A 17206-nucleotide genomic window follows, 5' to 3' on the forward strand; every position below is an offset into this window, starting at 1 on the left:
TTTTTTTCAGGCATAATTCAAATAGCTTCTACTCTGTCTTAATACCACTTTAATCTGCAATTCATGAAGGGTGAGGTGTGGCAGTAAGGATAGCTAACGACAGGCATCTAGTCAGGGATTATTGCCTTAGAAATTCTAAGCCTTACTGTGAAAATTGCCTCTTCAGAGAAAAAGAGGACTTGAACTCTATAGCGCCACCTGTTGGTAGTAGCGATCCTACAAGTCACAATCAACCCTTTAACGAGTTTTGTAATATGACTTAGGATAAAAGCCAAATCAGAATCTCAATTTCAGTCTGCAAATTGAGATTCTGATTTGGCTTTTATCCTAAGTTATATTACAAGACTCATTAAAGGGTTGATTGTGACTTGTAGGATCGCTACTACCAACAGGTGGCACTATAGAGTTCACGTCCTCTTTTTCTCTGAAGAGGCAATTTGCATATTATTTTCCCAGAGGAGCATTACACGGCAAATAAGCATCCTTACCTTGACAAGCCAGAGCTGGCATGTCACTCTCCACAAAGAGAAACCTTACCCCTTAGACCTAAGCCATGCTGTTACTTTGTCCCATTCACTCATTGATCGATTCATTTTTTTATGGTAATCTGTATTCAAATTCATCAAAGCTGCCAGTGTTACTTGCATTCCTCCAGACTTTGTTGCTTTGTTATATTCTACAATAATACTGCTCTTATCTGCAATTCATGTAGAGTGAGGTGTGGAAGTAGGAAAAGCGTATGACAGACATCTAGTCAGGGATTATTGCCTTATAAATTCTAAACCTTGCTACTGTTTTTTTCTATGCAGTCATTGGCTGATATTTGTTTTTTATGGTGTTCTGTACTCAAATTCATCAAAGCAGGCAAAATTAAACAATTAAAATGTGTCATTACCCAGTTTCTCTGTAGCATCTGTATGTAAGAGGTAGTGATGGGAGACTTCATGGTACTGGAGCTGGAATTACCACTTCTGAACTCTCCAGTGCTTGGTTTCCATCTATTTCTGGGTGGCTCTTTAAATTTGTTTGAGGGTCATTGTTCTGCTGGAAGACCCATGACATACTATGATGCAAACCTAACTTTGACCCTGAGCACTACATTGTGACCAAAAAGACCTTTGGGGATCTTCACATTTTAAGGCACCCAGGTCCACAGACCACAAAACAACCCCAAAATATCTTTGAAGCTTCACCATATTTGACTAATTATTGTGTTGTTTTATTTGTATGTCTCATTCCATTTACAGTAAACAGTAGAATTATGTGCTTTACCAAAAAAAACTGCCTCATCTGTCCACAAGACACCTGCTGGCCTTCTAATAGAAAGGGCCGCCTGATGGCCCTCTAGAAATAGTGATGGGTGGCTGATGGCCCTGCAAAATTTAAAAAAAAAAAAAAAATGACTGCCTGGTCATGTTTCACACACCACATGACCAGATAAGGTATTTAAATTATAAAATTACATTTCCTGTTGAATGTTTATTTTTCACTATAGATATCAATGCAAACGCGCCAAAACACTAAGTGCGAACTTAGCCCAAGGTGTGGAGGAGCATTTTTTCCTCTTTTTTTGCCTCATGTACAATTCTTTATCCTGGAAAGAATGTTTCTTAACACTTTTTCCAGGTAAATCCATTTTAAGTATGGTTTTGTATGTCTTATTTTCAGTCCTTACAGGTGGCATAATGCTCCGACAACATTGTTCTCAACATCAACCTGGGATCCAGAGCGGCTTCCAGGGGTCTTATCCATGCTGTTCCCATGCCATTACTACTGTAATGACATCTCTACTTTGCAAATCTGATAACAGTACATGTGGGAATAACGTCCTAATGATTTTATTAATAGCCTTTTTTATATTTGTGATAAATTTTGATTGATGCTGACTGTTTATATAAAAAAATCCCATATAAATAGTTTGTGTCCATTTGTCCAAAGGACACCAATTCAATATCTATTACCTTGGTTCTGCAAGTTTATAAAGAGCCTATATATTGCTTGTAGTGGGGAGCATTGAAAGGCATAAAAGTCTCCCCACCTTGACATGTTACTCTCCGCAAGGAGAAAAGTTACGCCATGGATCCCAGTCAGATGCCTCTCGCCCAGCCAAACCAGATCTCACACTTTGCACTGACTAGAGCAGTATCCCAAATCACAATGTCTACAAACTGAGTGTCTGGTTTGGCTTTTATACCAAGTCATGTGACAAGGCTCGTTATTGAGTCAATATTGACTTTTAGGATTGCTACTTCCTATAGGTGGCACTAGAGTTCTAGACCTCTTCCTCTCTGAAGAGAATTTGTATGTTTAAATTTCAAAGAGGAGCATTGCAAGGCTTAAAAGTCTCCTCACCTTGACATGTCACTCTCCCTAAGGAGAAACTCAAGCTTTATTTTTTTTATTTCAGTGGTGGAGTGCCACTAATCTAAGTTCTCTGTCCCTAGTATTTTACTTGCCAACCACGGTCTTTAGCTCCTCCTGGCACCGCATCAGTCCCGTGCCACCATCTTGTGACCATAATGTCTAACTCACTGGAAGTCACAGGTAACTGTCACAAGCTCTCACCGTCTTTAAGATCCTCGTTCTAACTCTCAGATTACATTGAGTTGTGTTTTCCGGATCACCCAGTAAACACTGAAGCGATCAGGCAAGTCACAACTTAACTACAAAAGATGAGGGGCACGGAAAATAGATGAAGGCAGTAACTGGTAAGTATGATACTAGGTACCGGGAACTTATATTAGTGGCACTGCTCCAGCGGTAAATTAAAAAAAATAAAGTATACCATGGTGTAAATAATGTCAGGGTAAGAAATAAATATCCAGCATCAATGATTATACCCAAATGTATGCCACAAAAAAACTATAAGGAGCAAATGCGAAAGGATGTTAAAAATTGACCTCCTGCTTGTTTCTACATAGAGCTTAGAAGGATTCAACTAGTCAGTCTTTAATCATGTGAGGTCATAGACCTAATGGAAAACAGAAGAGTTAGCCGGGTAGAAAGGCAAAATGAACAACTGTATGTACACAGAGCTATATAATATGATGACTGCAATATATTAAGAGGATACAAACATTGATGGAGATGCTTCTTTAATGTAAATTGCCACTCTAAAAACTGAAATAACAAACTATGTGAAAACCAACTTTTGTCTGAGTCTCAAAACTTTTGGCCACAACTGTATATGCAGAACACAGTTGTCTTTCTGTCTGCAACCAACTTTAACCACCAAAAATCACAATATATTTGTGCTACTAATAGTGTGTGTGTGTGTGTGGGGGGGAAACAAAACCTAATTGCAACACTTTAAAATGTGTTACACCAGAATTCTGTCAAAAACTGTTTTATGAATCAAGGCTGTAGAGTAGTTATCAGCAAAATTTTTCTGTGGTGGGTAAGCAAACGTACGCCATGTATTGGTATAATACTATTGCCTTGGCACAGAATCTTATAAAACTGCATACCCGCAATTATCCTCCCACATGATAAATAATATTTTCTGTTAATCACTATGTAAATGTGTGACAGCAATCGATAGAAAGGAGTTGTGACGTGTTCATACTGCTTAACCAGGAGATTAAAGCTGCATCGGACCTACACTGTAAATGGATAGAATACAACAGCTGATGGGAAATATACGTTTATTCTTACTCAACTGCGCATTAATTTATTCCCCAATAGCTGTGAGCTTGCAGTGTTACTAACGGGCAGCAGATAGCAATTGAGAATAAGCAGCTTTAATGAGCAGGTTACAAAGCACTTATTACGTTACAGAGCAGCTTCCCACATATGGTGGGTTAGAAATCGTGTCTGAAAGAAGGCGGATGAGAGATTTCTGTAAGAGCAACCAAAGAACAATTTGTATAACATAGTGCACATAGCAAAGACATTGTCTTTTAAAATATTGTGTGCTTAGTACGTCAGACTGAGCTTTCCATACTGAAATGTTTACACTACTCACCACACCTAAACTAAGCTCATCCTTCCCATTCCGTAATTTTCATAAGTCATTTCGTCATCACAGGAAATCGCTGACAGTCAACACCTCTATAGATAATGCAAGCTCTGCCATTCATAATGATGTCACATCACACCTTATACCCCTTCCTGCACGATGACCACTAAAGTATTTTGAGCACTATGGCTAGGATAATGGTGGTGTGTGATGAGCATGGAGGCACGTATTTAATGAGAGTAGGGGGTTGGCAGAGCTCAGAGGCGCGGTGTGCTTGTAAACTTTTTTTTTCTTCTAACTTTGTGTGTGCACATTGCGGCTAGCTAACCAGGGCGCAGGAAACATCCACCATTTCCTGACACAATGGCTTGTGTCATTGGCTGCTGAAATCAAATATAAAGAGCGGACATCTTGTTTTAGTGCCATTTGACAATGTAAAAGCGCAGAGAGGCTGCTCTAGGCGCTGGTCCTGAGTGCTGATAGATTTTAGCTAGTTAGCTAGGCAGTTGTTTCCAAGTCAGATAGTTTAGATAGCTAATGTCCTGTGTTGGCTGTGAAAATGACCTTTCAGCATTTTTTTTTTTTACCATTACTGAAGGTCCACAGACAAAGCTAACAGGGCACATTTCATAGAAGTGTGTTGTGCACTGCTTCTAATGTGCTCCATGCATAAGTAGACCTTTCTAAATTTTATTTTTTCAGTTGCTAAATGAGATACAGCAAGGCATATGTCACTTTGTAATTTAGTGGTGGTGTCATTGTTCTGTGATTTGAGCTGTCGGCCAGGAAAAAATTTTTTGGGGGGAAGTTGCTACCATGATTCAGCATGTCATATCTCACCTTGTCATTTATTGGCGATGAAATTCAACTGTCTACATAGCACTGGAATGTTAGATACCGAGGTTTGTCCTGCAAGCCCTGGGGATTCCAGGACTTGGTGTCTAGTGCCAAATTTGTGTCTAGTGCTTTAGCTCTCTATCCCCTGGTGTGTACTAGTTTAGTTCTCCAACCCAAACTGTTTAGTTCTCCAACTCCTATAGTGTAGTAGTTTAGTTCTCCATCTTATGGTGTGTAGTGGTTTAGTTCTCCATACCCAAGCACCCTGCAAACCTTGGGGATTCCAAGACTTTTGTAGCGGCCCCTTCCCAAACTGCCCCCACAGCCACCCAGTGCCCAGTCAGCGAGATATAATGCCCCTGTCCATGCTTGCTCGTCCAGGTGTCAGTGTTGAAATGCACACTGGCAGACAGAATTTTTCTGGGAACGGGTGATGTGGTCTGTGACATGCTTGTGTAGCACAGGCATATCTTTCTTAGAGAAGTAATGGTGACTGGGCAACTCGTATTGGCGACTGTGATGGCATCAGCATTCGGAAACAGTCTGTATCCACAAGGCAGAAAGGCTGCATTTCCGTGGCTAACAGATTGAATTGGCTATCCAATTATCACAGGCTGTGAGCCAAGCAGAACCACACGCTGTGATCTTTGTAGTGAAGAGCTCTCACCTGGCACCTATTGTCCAGACAATTACACGATTGGGTGACAATCAACCAAGGAGGCCACAGGCTGTTCACAATAACTAGGTCTCAGAAAACTAATTGTGAGCGTACGGCATATCCACCTATGGATGACAACGCATGGAATGTGTATATACCACCGTATGATCATTGCTAACTCCACAATAACCACATACTCCTTGCTGCCACCACTAATCCGTTTTGAAAAAAATAAGTGCAGGCCCATTGGACGCAGTTTTTCTTTGGAGGTTCACACCTTCAGGGTCTTCCATCACCTCTCCCTCCAAGTAGCAGTCATATACCCTTCCCCAGGCTCACCCACCCTCTTCCTTGACCACTTTTGTGCCTTGTTGCCACACTTCATGTCCTCAGATATGTCCTCAGAATTGCCAACCCTTATCTTGGGAGACCTCAACAGCTCCACTTCCCCAACTGCATCCCAGCTTCTATCTCTAGCCACTTCTTGTGGCCTCTCACAACTTTCAACCTCTGAAACACACAAAGACGGTAACACCCCTGATCTAGTCTTTGTGCATCACAGTTCAATCTCCAACCTTGATAACTCACCTCTTACCCTTTTCTCCCCCATGAAATTAGGAGTATAACTACAACTTACATATTTTTAGGCGCTCACTAAAAACACATCTATTTTAGGCACGTTCCCTATTCAAAGTCCTTTTTAGATAAAGCCTATTCTCCACTTCTCTGAACATAATTAACCATCAAACTCAACTGTACCCAAAAGCCTCATGCAGCCTTTATCTACCCCCCATTTCTTCAAGATGGTTGGACCATCATTGTAAATAAGCACCTGCACTTTGTGTCACCCCCACCTCAGTGCAGATTGTTATCTCTGAAGCGCAGGGTCGTCATTATTTTAGTTTTAATTGTTTGACTATCATAAACTTTGTCACTTTTGTTATATGAACTGCTGACTTGTAAAGCTCTGCAGAATAGGTTTGCGCTATATAAATAAAAGTTATTAGATTGAAGATGGTGAAGTTCAAGCTCTTCGCTTTGGCATGTGTAGGAGGAAACAATGTTTTACGTGAACACAACTGCACAAACAAGGTCTGGTTGCTGTGCTGACAGAGGGTGGAATAGGGTGAACACGACAAGCTGCTAGACTGGACTGTGAGAGGTGCAGGCAGAGATGCTACGGTGGATTGAGAAAGATGGGATGTGCTTGGTATGCAAGATCAGTCAAAAACAACAGGCATGTCCAGTTCTGTATCAGCTGATTAGATTAGATTAGATTAGATAAACTTTATTGATCCCGGAGGAAATTACAGTATTACAGCAGCAGAACAAAGATCAAGAACATTACAAGAACAATACACACTTTACAAAATAAGTCTATATGGACAGCAGATGCGGATAGACTGGTACTTGTAACTCACCAATTCCCCCCATACACTTTGAACTTCATTTAGTCTTGGGATGCTTTACACTTATACATTTGTTAAACATCCCCACAGCTGTCGGAACAAACGATTTTCTATATCTTTCCTTTTTACACATTAGTTGGAGTAGACGCTTGCTGAATGTGCTCTTTTGCTTCGCAAACAGTTCATAGAGCGGGTGTGTATTGTTGCTCATTATAGCCTTGCATTTCTTAGTAATTCTATCCTCTAATACCTCCTCGAAAGTCCTGAGTTGTAGACCCACCGCCGCACTAGCCTTCTTGATAAGTTTATTCAGCTTATTCGCGTCAGCTGTGCGCACACTACTACCCCAGCATATAATTGCATCAAAGATTGCACTCGCCACAATGGATTGGTAGAACATTTCAAGCATTTTGCTACACACATTAAACGACCTTAACTTCCTTAGGAAGTAAAGTCTACTCATCCCTTTCTTGCAAACCTTCTCCATATGGCACCTCCAATCAAGCTTGCTGTCCAGGTGAACCCCCAAATATTTGAAATTCTCCACCATCTCCACATCCTGACCATCAATAGTGATAGGTAAGCAATCCTTCATGCACCTTCCATAACTCAACACCAGCTCCCTGGTTTTCTTTACGTTGAGTTCTAAATGGTTAGCCTGGCACCAGTCAACAAAGTCCAAAACCACCCTTCTGTATTCCTCCTCCCCCCGGTCTCTCTCAATACCTCCGACTATCACTGAGTCATCAGAGTACTTCTGAAGGTGACAAAGGTCTGATTTATACTGAAAATCAGCTGTGTATAACGTAAAAAGGAATGGCGACAGCACCGTTCCCTGAGGGGCTCCAACACTACTCCGCACACTATCCGATACGGCCGCCCCCAACCTCACAAACTGTGGCCTGTCCGACAGATAATCAATGATCCAATTCACTAGTCCCTCATCAACCGCCATTTCAACCAGCTTTTTACGTAATAATAGTGGCTGTAAGGTGTTGAATGCACTGGAGAAATCGAAGAACATGGCACGCACAGTGGTTCTATCATTGTCCAAAAAGGAATGTACTGTTTGTAGTAGATACGCTACAGCATCGTCCACCCCCAGACTCTGCCGATACGCAAACTGAAGGGGGTCCGTAAAAGCAGACACCCTCGGACACAAGTAGGCAAGTACAATTCTCTCCAAGGACTTCATCACATGCGATGTTAAGGCCACCGGTCTATAGTCATTATGGGAGCTCGGGAAGGTAGTCTTGGGAACCGGCACCAGGCAAGAAGTCTTCCATAGAACTGGTACTCTCTGTGATTGTAAGCTCCAGTTAAACAGGTGCTGGAAGACAGTGCACAACTGATTCGCACACACTCTGAGGACACGTGGACAGATACCATCAGGCCCTGCTGCTTTACCCATGACCAGCTTACTAAACTGTTCCCTCACATCATTTTCGGAGATCAAGAAAGACTCCGACTTCCTCCCCCCAGTTGATATTGCTCGTCTCTCCCCGACCCTCTCCTCTGTTGACATGGCACATTTATTGTTGAATCTGTTGAAAAAAACATTCATTTCATTAGCCATGATCAGCCCCCCACCCCCCTGATCTGACCTTGCCTTAAACCCAGTCAAAAGCTTCATTCCAGCCCACACTTCTCTGGAGTTGTTATGTGACAATTTATTTTCCAATTTAATTCTGAATGCTTCACGGGCAATCCTAATTTTCCCCTTTAAGTCTCTCTGAACAATTTTCATTTCCTCCTTGTCCTTCCTTTCAAAAGCTTTTTTTTTCCTGTTTAGTAGATGTTTCAATTCTTTTGTAATCCAAGGCTTATTGTTTGCAAAACACCGAACCTCATGAATAGGTACAATATTGTCAGTACAAAAGTTGATGTAATCAGTAACTCTCCTGGTAACCTCATTAACATCATCATTAGGTTCCCTGGCACATAACACCTCCCAGTCTGTGCATTCAAAGCAGTCTTGTAAAGTCTTTTCAGCTGCCGGAGACCATTTCCTTATCCGTTTAATTGTCGCTGGTTGTTTGCAGACAACTGGTTGATAAGCTGGAGACAATAGTATGAGATTGTGGTCAGATTTCCCCAGGGGGGGCAATGCAGATGATGAGTAAGCATCCTTAACACTGGCATAGAGGAGATCCAATATATAATTGTCCCTTGTAGAACATTTGACATATTGATAGAATTTTGGTAATGAGATCTTGGCTCTATTAAAATCCCCAGAAATGACAGTTAGAGAGTTAGGGTGTTTCGTCTGAAGCCGGGCAATCACCCCAGACAGTACATCCCCAGCTGCCTCTGGATTTGCAGATGGTGGTATATACGACACCACTGCAATAACAAGAGAGAATTCTCTAGGCAGATAGTAAGGCCTGAGGCCCACTGCTAATAGTTCAATGTTTGGGCAACAATGTCTCTCCTTTACTGTTACATGCCCCTGATTACACCATCTGTTGTTAATGTACAGTATCACTCCTCCACCCTTCTTCTTACCGCACTTCACTCTGTCCCTGTCAGCCCGAACCATTTGAAACCCCGGTACCGATATACTTGAATCCGGGACGTCCTCATGCAACCAGGTTTCTGTAAAGCACATGAGACTGCATTCCCTGAACTCCTTCCGGGTCTTACTCAGAGCCAGCAGTTCATCCGACTTGTTACCAAGCGATCGTACATTACCCATGATGATGGATGGGACTGCAGGTTTAAACCTTCTCCTCCAGGACTTGGTCTTCTTGCCTGCTCTGCAACCTCTGAAAGGTCTCCTCATTTCCCGTGGAACATGTGGTATTGCAACTGCTGGAGAAGACTTTGTCCTGCGCATTTCCAGAAGACGACTCCTTGAATACACTACTCGATTAGCGACAGACCTAGGGACAACCATCCGATCAGTGATTCCATCCATCCCGGGAGACCTCTCCGTGGCATACTGTATACGGTGCTCTCCGCTAAGCACATATGGCTGTATCACTGACACAGGCTGTGGGCAGCAGCATACATCCGTCGGTAGTATTAGCTGAGATGGACCATATTGCGTACCCCAAAGTGGCCATGCCAGCAGGGGACTTGTGGGTGGTAGTGGAGGATCCGGGTAAAAACCATATGCAGTGTGCCCGGCAGCAGTAGAAAGTGTGGGGGTGTGCTGCATTTTCCATCCCACAGCAGACCAGCGTGCAGGAACGTCGCAATCCACGAGATGAAAACGTTGCATAGATCCAAGGTTGAAATTAGAGGTCCAAAAAGACATCAGGAAAGGTATAAAAGACTGTAACAAACAAAATAAAATAAAATAATAGCTGCTGCAATGGGCTGCCACTAGCAAGGCGCCCTATTGTCTCCACAGTCTGGCAGAGAGCAGACAGGCACGTCTGCACACCTCTGAGTCCAGGAGGTTAGGATAGGCTCCCACTCACCCCAACTGTAGCAAGTAAAAAAGTGGAGGCTCTGCGGAGACCTGTTTGACAACACTTGCCATGGTGAGGGAGGAGGGAGAATCAGAAGATGCAGTTCCTGGGGTGGACAGTGGTTGGCGAGGCTTGCTAGTCTGCATTTTAGCACAGTAAGATTCCCAGATTAACATATGTTCATCGCTAATGTGCCAGTTCATGCATGTAGTAGTCAAATTATTGCATTTTTTTTTACTCTACTCTGACGTTTTTAACAAAGTTGGCAGAAAATGTTATTTTTGTCATTTTTGGCAGTCTGAAAAAAGACCCAAGCTATGCAATTGCAGACGCACAAACACTGCTGGCCACTGACAAAGCCTGTTTGTGCTCTCCTCTGAAGGGAGTAGTACACACCGTTGTAGGAAAGCTTCAGTTTCTTGGCAATTTCTCGCATGGAATAGCCTTCATTTCTAAGAACAAGAATAGACTGTAGCGTTTCACATGAAAGCTCTTTTTTTCTGGCCATTTTGAGAGTTTACTGGAACAAATGTAATGCACCAGATTCTCAACTAGCTCAAAGGAAGGTCAGGTTTATCGCTTCTCTAATCAGCCAAACTGTTTTCAGCTGTGCTGACATACTTGCACAAGGTTTTTCAAGGGTATTCTAACTATCCTTTAGCCTTCTTACACAGCTAACACAAAGTACCATAAGAACACTGGAGTGATGGATGTTGGAAATGGGCCTCTATACACCTTTGAAGATATTGCATTACAAACCAGACATTTGCAGCTAGAAGTCATTTATCACATTAACAATGTATAGAATGTATTTCTGAATCATTTAGTGTTAACTGCTTTTCTTTAAAAAATAAGTACCCTAAACTTTTGAACGGTAGTGTATTCTGGCTGATAACCGGTTCATGCATTACATGAACACCCAATTTCCTACATTATGGCTGGTTCAAACAACAAAAGCAATTGTTACCATCCACCTTTTGTGTCTCCCCTATTTACTTATTGATTGTAAGCTTGTGAGCAGGGCCCTCGTGCCTTTTAGCATCTATTGATCTATGCATTTGTTATACTGTAATGTCTATTGTCTGTACAAGTTCTCTCTAAAATGTAAAGTGCTGCGGAATATGTTGGCGCTATAGAAATAAATCATTACTAAAGAAAGGAAGTGGAGGAGCCTCTCCAGTAACAGAAGTTGAAAAAATGCTGTACAATTGCTCACATTGGTGGTGTCTGCCACAAATTTTTGGAAATGTGTAGACTCCTGGTTGGGTTTCCTTCATGTGCATTGCCTGTAGCAGTGGGCCTCTGAGACAGACAGGCCTCTACTACCTTTGAGTCAACTACCCATGTTACTATCCTTAGATTTTTCTGACAATAGTAGTTTACAAAACTGATTTGTGCCACCTGATTGTGGCTGAGTATCAAAGCAGGTTGAGCTGTTGCACATGGTATCAGGGCTCCCAGCAAAGCAGGCCTACAATGGTCCCTCAGCCACCTCGTCTTAATTTGATGTTCAATTCAAAGCTGTAAATGCTGGCCCAGACTCGGATACCTCATGCATGGCTGATTATTGCCATGTCATTCTAAAATTTGTACTGTAGGAGAATTGAGTCCATTTTCTTGGTGTCTGACCCTAAATGATGTTTTGGAAGCTTTTGGGCTCATTTGAAGGTGTTGCGTATGAAATGGTTTTTGCCTCCCGTTGTCTCCAATGGCATTCAGCTATGTTCAGCGAATATTGCTAATTTGGCGAATGTAATCCAAGCCTAACATTGAAATATTCCCTCATCGCTACTCACAAGCTTCAAGTTATGTTTGGCTGCTGTATCTAAAAGCTGCTAAGAGTAGATTAGGCAAGATGGCTTTTCCCATAATCATGTAAATAAAATAAAAACCTGCAATCAAAAAAGATATACATACTGAGATAAAAACTGCAGCCTCCAATTAATCAAGATTGGCATTATTGGACACAGAGTGCATAGAAAGAGGACCTAAGGTCCAATGTGAGCAGTGCCGCATTCTAGAGTGTCACTGAAGTGAGAGGAGACCGAAAAGGAAGAGATAGCAAAATCCAGAACAGAAATGACAAAGTGATCTACTGAAAACGAGTCCTGGGAGAGGACGCCTAGCTAAAAGGCCCAGAGCTTATAACTCTTGAAGGTAATGGGCCTAAACAGGGCTGAGTACGTGAGAGCAATAAAATGTCCTGGGCAGGAATTTGAGTGTCAGCATTAGATAAGTACTCACCCTACTGGAACCCTAAGGGGCATGAAGACACAAATGTAGAGCAAGTAATTGATTCTTGCTAAATAGTACAGTAGTGTCGAGCAGTGTTGTGGTGAGGAACAGTAGAAACAGTGGACAGGTAGAGAAAGTAAAGAGGAAAGGCTAAAAATAGAGCAAAGGAGGAAGGAAACTGTGGAAAATGCTTCAAAGTGTAAAAGAAACATTAATAAGGCTGTGTATACGCTACCGTGTATATTCTTTACCAAGTTCCGGTTCAGTAAAAAGTTTATTTTTAAATGGTAGTCTCAATGAACCACCCAACACATGGTCCTGGCAAACCAGCAACATCAGTCACATGTGACCTGCACAGACAGTGCCCTCACAGCACAGTCCACACACCCAGCCAGGACCCCCCACCGTCATGTAAACGTGCCAAGGCGAAAGAGGAGTACCTTGTCCACGGCTACTGCTTGCACCATGTTACACTTTGTGTAGCAGGCAGGATTGATTCTTGCAGTTAGAAGAGCAGAATGATGTGGGGGAAGACTCAAGTTTCTGTGGAGGATGGTGCCGCACATAAACTTAGTAATATCGGTTAATGGCACAGAACAACAAGCTGGTCCCATCCATCATGGATGTAGAAGGAACGAATGGTTGTGAAGAGTTGCCCAGTGCTCCAGAGGGAGTGTCGGAACTGGAATTGTCAGTCTACATCGAGGAGTGGTCACAGCGATAAAATTAAGTGGAAGGTCGAGGATCTATTAATCTGGGACTCCGGATTCGAATAGCTGAAGTGTTTTGCTCCCCTTTTGTGTTTGTTGTGCATTCCCCTGATTGATTAAAGAGCAACTACACCCTCAGTCAAGAATTGAGTCTTACCCAGTAAGGACAGTCTTTGAGGGACTGTGTGCCTGTCTTGTGGACTTGAAAGACTGTGTCCCCATCTTACGGACTGGTTGAGGACAAATGGTCTGTGCCTGCAGTGAAAAAGGCTACCCTTACAGGGAAGGACTGTATGGTTGGCTTCAGAGCCCTTGTCAAAAACGGAAAGAAACACAAATTAAGTAAGTAATGTGCAGAAGAGTGATTTGGAAACTCCACTGGTAACTGGTCTAAGTAATGAACAGGAGAATGGGCCCACGTTCGTCACAAGTATCTAGTGATAAGTTATGTGCAGGAGTGTGTTGATGTATTACAAGTTTCTGGTTGGTTGAGGACGGCCATTAAAAGGGGAAATGTAAGGAGATGGACATGATGCCACATTCCACCTTGAGGCTAAGTGCAGACGTACTTTTAAGCCCTGCGGATTTTTCCGCCCAGAATTGAAGAAATCCGCAGGTCAAATGACCTGCATTTTTCCTGCATATTTCTTCCTTTTTTCTTGCGGTTTTCCCCTGTGGATTTGGAGAATGGAGCAGGTGGAAAACCGCACAAAAGAAGTGACATGCTGCATATTTTGAACCACAAGAAAACCACACGGAAAAATCTGCAGCGTCTGCACAGCGTTTTTTTCTATTGACTAACATGCTACTGTACATCACAATGCGGATATGCAACGTTTCTGCGCGGTAAAATCCGCTGCGGATCCGCTGGATATCTGCATCGTGTGCACATGGCCTGAAGAAACAAGTATAATGTGTGATATAATGTGAACTGTGATGCATTAAAGGTGTTAGTGATATTGATAAATGTGCTTGACAGTAGGGATAGTGAAAGCTAATGTTTGGGACTAGCCCAGAGTGGGAATGACTAAGTTAAAGGGAAAGTGACATTTTCCTGGTAGTGAAGCAGACAGGGCCTGGAGTGCATAGAAAGAGGACCTAAGGTCCAACGCGAGTAGTGCCGTTTTATGAAGTGTTCCTGAGGCGAGAGGAGACCGAAAAGAGGAGGTAGCAAGATTTGGAGCAGAAGTGACAAAAATACAAAGTGATCTACCTGAGATGGGTCTTGGGAGATGACGCATTACAAAAAGGTCCACTCACAGTATGTCTTTAAAAATGGTAAGGAGATACTGGGAGTTGATAACAGTCATCTTCAGACTGTGGAACATACAAGAGCCACAGCGCTGATAAGGTGCAGGAAGGATCACAAAATCAACAGTTATATCCACGTACCTTATATTTGACATTCTCTGATTGAAGTCGTCCCCATCCAGTTGGTCTCCATGTAGCACAGATACCATGATGAGATTTTATGCCCAGAGCTAGTATCTGCAGACTTCCCTCTTCATCAGACCCTACTGACATGGTGCCCTTAATAGTATCATTATACTGTCCCATAAATAAAAAATACCATCCATGCTGTGCCTGAGTAAATTGCTCTTCACTGTGCTGCCTGCCCAAAGTATCCCCTCCCACACTGCCCTTCTCCAAAATATTCTCGCACACTGCCCCTCTCCATCATATCCCCCATGTACATGTCCCCCACATGGTACCTCTGCAAAATATCCCTCGCACATAGACCCCCTGTAAAATATACCCCCGCATACTGCCCCGCTCTAAAATATCCCCTCACCCTGTCCCCCCCACATACACACTGACCCCCCCTCTGAATAAAGTACCCCACACTGCTTCTCACAAAGCACTATTTCTACAATTGTTCCCCATTATGTGACCTCACAAACATTAACCTTCTCCCCACTATCCACAATGATTTGCAGTGAGGCTTCAGCACCTTGATGGAGTGCTTACTGTTGCCCACACCAACTCTGTTCCTCTGTGTGTGGTGCTGGCAGAAGTGTGCTGACCTTATAACGCTGCTACACGTCTGGGCCGAGGATGACAGGCACCACACTATTCACGTCTGAAAGTCACAAATACGTTTAAATACAAAAAGGGAGCGGCGCTTCCCAGACAGCTGTGCAGGCAACATGTTATGTAGGCCAAATTCTATTGGTTTCCTTTCCAACTTGTTCAGCATATATATACGGCGCTGTGGGAGCGGTGTTCCTGCAAATCACCGTGTGTGTATAAACACCGTGATGATCGCGCGGCTTCACACTGAGCACCACCACAATCAAATACGTGTGTCCACTCTATTTGAGAGCTGACACCCTGCACCAATGCCCATAATCGGTTCAAGCACCGATCGCAGGAGTTTATCTCCTCTGATGTCGCTGTCAATAGTGACAGCAACATCACAGGGCTCCAGAGGGAGCTCCCTCTGTGCTCCCATTGGCACAATTGTGTCAATTGTCTCCATGGTGACCCCTAGGCCGAAAAATGGCAGAAGGGTCACGGAAGGACAGTGGCCCGCATGCTCCAGCTCAGAGCAGGAAATGACACGCCTCCTCCCTGCATGTGAGCCACTGATCTAATGCCCTGCAATGCTGAAGCATTGCAGAGTACTAAATGAGTGATCACTGTAAAGTTGATGTCCCATCCTAGGACAATATAAAAATGTAAAAAAAAAAAGTTAATATTGTGAAAACAAAAAAATTAACCCCTTCAGTGAAATTAAAAATAAAAACCAAGGCAAATAAAACTACACTATCATACCGCTGAAAAAAAGTGGCGTAAAACACGATGAGAAAGATGGATGTGAATAAAAATGATCTCTGAAAATGTCAGTTGTCCCTCAAAAAACAGCCATCATACAGCTGTCAGTAGAAAAATACAGTTATAGCCCTCAGACTAAAGCGATGCAAAAATAATTTTTTCTATAATAGTTTTTATTGCATAAAAGCAACAAAACAAATACATTACTATACAAATGTGGTATTGCTGTAATCGTACTGATCCAAAGAATAAAGTTGCCTTATTATTCATTTTATGGCGCTTTAATTATTCATTTTACCACATGCGGAACGGCATGAAAAAAAAAAAAAACAAAAAAAACCACAAGTCAGGAATTGCAGGGTTTTTTTTTGCTTATTTTGCCCCCAAAAAATCAGAAAAGCAATAAAATGTGTGCTCAAAAATGGTACCAATAAAAACGTCAACTCAATCCCGCAAAAAACAAGACCTCACGTGACTGTTAGCCAAAATATGGAAAAATTATAGCTATCTAAATATGGGGATGCAAAAACTTTGCAATAAAAAGTGTCTTAGTGTGAGACAGCAGCCAAACATAAAAACCCAATATAAATCCAGTAATGCTGTAATCGCACCAACATGAAAAATAAAGTCATCTAGTCACTTATACCACAAGAATGGCATAAAAAATAAAACCAATTCTTCACATGTTGTTGATTTTTTTCATTCTACTTGCCAAAGATTGCAGTAAGGCTTGGCTCACAATTATCCTGCACTCTGCGCTGAATTCTCTGAAATACGCGATTCAGATGGAACTCCCTGCAGATGGAGGCACTGTGGACACTGTCTGACCTGTGATTCGGCTATAGATGATAGATTCTATTTGCCCACATAAGGGAAGGTAGAAAGTACAGGCATAGCAAAGTAGATTAGAATTGAACCAACAACGGGCATTAAATTGAGCAATTCTAGCCAAGTCGTCACAGTTTGCGACGGGATGTGCATAGTCGAGCGGATCCATTTTTCACCTATACCGGGACTGTTCCTTAAGGCTACGTTCCCCACAATCAGGAAGAAGCAGCGTTTTGGATGCAGTGTATTTTCGCTGCGATCTAATCATGCAGGTAAATCCACATGTGTTCCCTGAACAATGCGGATTTACCACAAAAATACATTCTATTGTGGAAATTTCTGTTGCGGAGACGCTAGTAAATTGACATGCTGCGGCTCGT

The sequence above is a fragment of the Dendrobates tinctorius genome, unplaced genomic scaffold, assembly GCF_039654945.1.
Source record: "Dendrobates tinctorius isolate UK_male_01 unplaced genomic scaffold, ASM3965494v1 ptg000265l, whole genome shotgun sequence".
In the NCBI taxonomy this organism is placed as follows: domain Eukaryota; kingdom Metazoa; phylum Chordata; class Amphibia; order Anura; family Dendrobatidae; genus Dendrobates; species Dendrobates tinctorius.